Below are 5,838 nucleotides of genomic sequence, written 5' to 3'. Positions count from 1 at the left end.
CCTGCCGCCATCTCTTTGATTACTGCAAAACAATGCAGTAAGATCATTTCCAAAACCAGGAAATTTGTTTTCCTGATGATACGCCCTCAAGGAAAGAAGAAGACAGTGGCCGCGGCCTCCAAACGGGGCTCCTCTGCACGACAACTACAGATGGACAAGATTGTGGAGGAGTACGAGGACATCTTCACCTCCCCGGCAGGGGTTCCTCTGCACTGTCAAGTCAAGCACTCCATCGATCTGACCCCAGGTGCGCCGCTACCCAATGGACCAATTTATCGGCGCTCCGTTCTAGAGAACAATGAAATCAAGAGGCAGATTCAGGAGCTCCTGCAGAAAGGTCACATCCGTCCGAGTTCATCGCCCTGTGGGAGCCCGATCGTGTTGGTACAGAAGAAGGATGGGACGTGGAGACTCTGTATTGACTATCGGGCGCTGAACAAGATCACTGTCCGTAATAGGTACCCGATCCCGCGGATTGATGACCTCCTAGACCAACTAAAGGGGGTGAAATATTTCAGCAAGATCGATCTGAAGTCAGGATATCACCAGGTACCAATCGAACCCTCCGATGTGTGGAAGACTGCCTTCAAATCCAAGGAGGGCCTCTTCGAATGGTTGGTCATGCCTTTCGGATTGACGAATGCTCCTGCAACCTTTATGAGGCTAATGGATGACATCTTGCGGCCATTCACCAACTCCTTTGTAGTAGTATACTTGGATGACATTCTGATCTTCAGCCAGAGTTGGGAAGAGCACCTCCACCACATCCGACAGGTTCTCCAAACACTGCGGCAACACAAGCTATGTGCCAATTTGGAGAAATGCACTTTTGGCATGACCCAGGTTCAGTATCTGGGATACATCATTGATGAACAGGGGGTGCATGTCGATCCAGCCAAGATCCAAGTCATTCGGGATTGGCCCTCTCCAACCACTCTAACAGAGCTCCGCAGCTTTCTAGGTCTTGCCAACTTCTACCGCAGGTTTGTGTTGGGGTTTTCTCATATTTCTTGGCCCTTGAGTCAAGTCACCAAGGGCGGGGCGAAAGCAAAATTCTTTTGGTCTGAATCTCAACAGAAGGCATTCAGGGAGTTGAAGGATCGCCTCTGCACGGCACCAGTGCTCGCGTTACCAGATTTACAACAACCATTTGAGGTCGAGACAGATGCCTCTGACTATGCTATTGGGGCAGTCCTTACTCAACATGGACATCCAGTGGCATATCACAGTGAAACACTTTCAGACACAGTCCGGAAGTACCCCACTTATGATAAAGAGATGTATTCCATTGTACAGGCCTGCCGACAATGGAAGCATTACATTTTGGGGAAGGAAACGGTCATCCACACAGACCACCGACCTCTGCAGTTCATACAGACCCAAGGGAAATTGCAGAATGATCGCCATCAGAAGTGGTCTACATACCTGCAACAGTTTCACTTGAATATCAAGTATAAAAAGGGCAGCACCAATAATGTTGCAGATTGCCTCAGTCGACCACCGATCATGGCGCTAACCACCGTGCTCAACTCTTGTGGGCACGAGACTTCTGATTGGCCACTTCTCTACAAAAGCGACCCAGAATTCGGCCACACATACCAGACACTCTTGGAGGGTCGGCAGGTTGCAGATTTTCACCTCCAGGATGCCCTATTATGCCACCTCGGTCACCTTTGTGTTCCTTCAAGCGAGCGTGCCAAGATGATTTGGGAAGCACACTACAGTCGGGCTGCTGGGCATTTCGGGGTCGAGAAAACAGTGGCAGTACTGCAAAATTATTTCTATTGGCCGAATCTTCGACAGGATGTTGGGAAGTACATCCGATCATGTACTGCCTGTGCCATTGCCAAACCGACCATTAAGAAGCACGGCCTCTATACCCCGTTGCCTACCCCTAGTCGACCTTGGGAATCCATCTCCATGGATTACATGTCAGGCCTTCCTTCCACTAAGCATGGAAATGACTGTGTTTTTGTGGTCGTCGACAGGTTCTCGAAGATGGCCATTATGGTGGCCTGCAAGAAGAATATCACAGCAGAAGCCACTGCTAAACTCTTCTTTGAACGAGTGTGGGTGCACTTTGGGATCCCACAGTCTATCATCTCAGATCGGGACAGTCGGTTTCTCAGCACATTTTGGTCCAGTCTCTGGTCAATGCTGGACACCAAACTCACGAAGTCCACAGCCTTCCATCCTCAAACTGATGGCCAGACAGAGGTTGTCAATAGGATGATTGTGCACATTTTGCGCATGTATAACTCAAAGCATCCACGCACATGGGACGAGAGCCTCCCCTATGTTCAGCACAGCTACAACCGAGCTCTTCACAGCTCCACTGGCCATAGCCCTTTTCAGGTGGGTTTGGGATTCCAGCCACTATGCCCCATTGATGTGGCCATGCCACTTGCAGCTACTCACATGAATTCAGCTCATGTCCAGTCCGAAACAGATAAGGCCACCAGCTTCATTGAGCGCATCCAACATATTCGCCAGCAGGTCCATGACATTCTTGAGAAATCAAATGCCAAGTACAAGCAGCGACATGATCAACATCGGGTGCCACACAAGTTTCAGGTGGGCGACAAAGTCTGGTTGCATTTGCAAAAGGAACGCCTTACTGGAGCCTATCGGAAATTGAGACCACTCTGATATGGTCCTTACACCATTACTAAGGCTATGGGAGACAATGCATTTGAGCTCAGCATTCCCCCATTCCTTGGCCTGCACCCAGTGTTCAATGTGGACCGCCTTCGGCCATACTTTCCACCATTGCTAGACACATCCGACATTGCAGAACAGCTCAAACCCACAGAATTAAATCCAGATTGCATGGAACAAGCTGCAACTGATCGGATCATGGACACACAGATCAAGAACACTCGCCAACAGAATATCCAACTGTATCGAGTTGTCAAAGCAGGCCAACTCCTTCAGCAGGGCAAGTGGCTCACCAGGGAACAAGTTCAGCAGAAGTTTCCTCATCTCATGGAGGAGCTCAACGCAATGGGGACCATTGCTTCCTAAGGGGGGAGGAATGATCCAGGTGGATATTGGTGGCCACCTGCCAAGTCCACCTGGACCCCCACCATTGTCTTTCTCAGCATTTTCAGTTTCCTTAATTGTAGCACAACTTACTATTTTTAGCAGTTTTTCGGGTCCTGAACTTCCGGAGCCGTTTTGAGGCCCTAAACGACGTTTTTCCAACAATGATAGTGCTCGGATAGATCTTTCTAATGAGCTATTGTACGCGTCAAACGGAGATCATATGCCAAAGTTACGACCCCGGGAAGTTGATTTACCAACTTACCCCAAACGGGGCCCACAGTTTGGCGTTTCATCTCCTAGGGTTAGGTTTTGGAATGTTAAGGGTTTTCCATTGTTTCTCAACAATAAATAGGCCTTCAAGCCTCATTGTAACACAGTTCAGAGGCATGTAGCCATCACATCTCTCCTCAGAGATAAGCTCCCATCGCCCTAGCTGGTTTATTTCCATTTCTGGTTGTAAGCATATTTCAGTATTTTCCATTAATGAAATGAAGTATTATTTCCGCTGCACCTTTGTGTATATGGTTATCTCTGTAATTTGTTGCGTTCCTGTTTAAATCCGGATCAGGGAGCATATCCAATATTCTGTTGCAGACTAGATATGGTTTGTTGTTGCTATAAGTACACCGTGTTGTTGTTTGTTTGGAGGAGGAAGGTTGATGTAGTTGGTGTTGCTGAGTAGAGAGTTGTTGCTACTATTTTTGCTTATGATATGTTGTTTCTCATATTATATGTTGTTGATGTAGAGAGTGTTGTTGCTCATGGTATTTTATTGTTGATGCTTATGTTGTTGTTGAGACTGAGTGTTGTTGCTACTGGTTGAGATTGGTGCTCACGGAATGTTTACTATTGTTACTTCAAGAGAGAGAGAGAGAGAGAGATTTTTTTGCTGCTACTGCTATTATTTGATGTCATGTTGCCATGAGGAGTGTTGTTGTTTGTAGATGCATCGTGATTTGACCTTGTTGTTGTATATGATGTACTACTATGTTTACTAGTTATGGTATGTTGTCCATACTATATGCATTGTCATGGTTGTTGCTGCTTGTTAAGACACAACTAGTGTCCAGGGGGTGCAGTGTCTATTTAGCTGAGGTTATTTGGATGAAGACCTTTTCCATTGATGTCAAAGGGGTAGTGAATGAGGAGTTTTTCGAATGCTAGTTGGTTTTCTTCGGCTGGGATTGCCATCAATGCCAAAGGAAGAGTTTGTTGGCATTATGGCTCAGTTCATTAGTTGGCATTGATGTCAACCTAGTAGTGTTGGTGTTGGAGGTTACATTGGTGATGGTTGGCATTGATGTCAACCTGGTAGTATGTGATTGGTTTATGGCCTCTTATGTGTATGAGTATGGATGAGCTGCTACATGGTTGCTTAGTACATGTGTTAAAGTAGTTGTGGTGAATTTTAATGGCTTGTGTACTGGAGCAGTTGATGGATGACCTTCAAGTCAACCTAATGTGACTTGTATTGATAATGGAGTTATTACAGTGGATTGCTGGAGTGTTACAGAGGCTACAATGAATTCTTGATGATGATCAAGTAATGGAACATGTTTGGTGCAAGTTTGAAGGTAGATAATTATGTTTCAGGACAGTTTCAGCTCCAGTTGCATGGAAGGAAGGTCATGAGAGAAAATGGAGCTTGCCAGTCGAATCCTTATAGTGCAGAGAGAGTGACTAAGGAAGAACAACCCCAATCACATGGATGGAGGCTCATCAGATCGATTGGAACAATCCAGTCGCTTGGAACAATCCAGTCGCTTGGAGGATAATTTCATGCGAGCGACCAACACTTCCAGTCGATTTGGCTCAAGATTGTGGGTACGACCGAGACTCGGAGCGGAAATTCCTTCGCATTCCTCATGCTCATCGATTGCTTTTTCACTTTTCCGGCTCGACTTGTTTGGGACTCATCATGTAAAGGCCAAAAAAAGGTTTGTGTGCTTCTAGAAGTTGGTTAAAAGAGAATATTCAGTTGTAAATGAAGTTAGTGGATTGATTGAGTCAAGAAGCATTGAACAAAGCCACTTCTAGCATATGAACAGAGCTCCACTACAGAATTGGAATTAATTGTTCAGGAGATCAAAAATACATGGAGATCATGAGTCTATTGGGTTGGTTCATTTGAGAAAAAAATGTGATAGTGGTGTGAGCTTGGAGAGTGTGTGTGAGTGCAGAGTTGTGGGTTCATATTGTGTAGGAATTTATGCAGAATATTTTCAGCAGATCACAGTAGTAGAAGATGACATCATAATTATGTTTTAGCCTAGGTCTTATGCATTAGTATGGTAAAAGAGTAGGAAGGATTATAGATCATTTCCTTCATGCTTGGTTATCATGTTTTGATCAGATTATCTTTTTTGCATGTATTGTTGTTGGGTTGTTGCAATGATTGAGTGGTTGAGTTATGCATATTTGTTTTGGTAAGATTATTATGATGTTTTGAGCTTATATCAAAGACAAGTTGTTGGGTTGCTCATGTTGAGCAGGTTTGAGAGCCCAAATTGAAAATTTATGAAACGTGGTTCACATGGAGGTGTTGAAGGTGTGAGGATTCATTATAGACAATGTGTAGACAAGATGGAAGCCTTCTAGCAGATAGATCAGAATGGGAAGCATATTTCTCTAGAGTCCAAATGGAATTGGACAAGGCTCATTGGTGGTGGTGGCCTCCAATGAATAGTGGTTCGTAGAGTCATGTGAGAAGAGTCTTTCCATTTGATGTTCATAGAAGACTGTATTAGTAATCAAGTCCTCCAACTGCTAGGTGGTAACTCCTCTAAGTAAAAT

The sequence above is a fragment of the Pinus tabuliformis genome, chromosome X (assembly GCF_031772625.1).
Source record: "Pinus tabuliformis cultivar Carrire ecotype Pingquan chromosome X, CPIR1, whole genome shotgun sequence".
NCBI classification, from domain to species: Eukaryota; Viridiplantae; Streptophyta; class Pinopsida; order Pinales; family Pinaceae; genus Pinus; species Pinus tabuliformis.
This window is presented reverse-complemented; position numbering follows the sequence as displayed.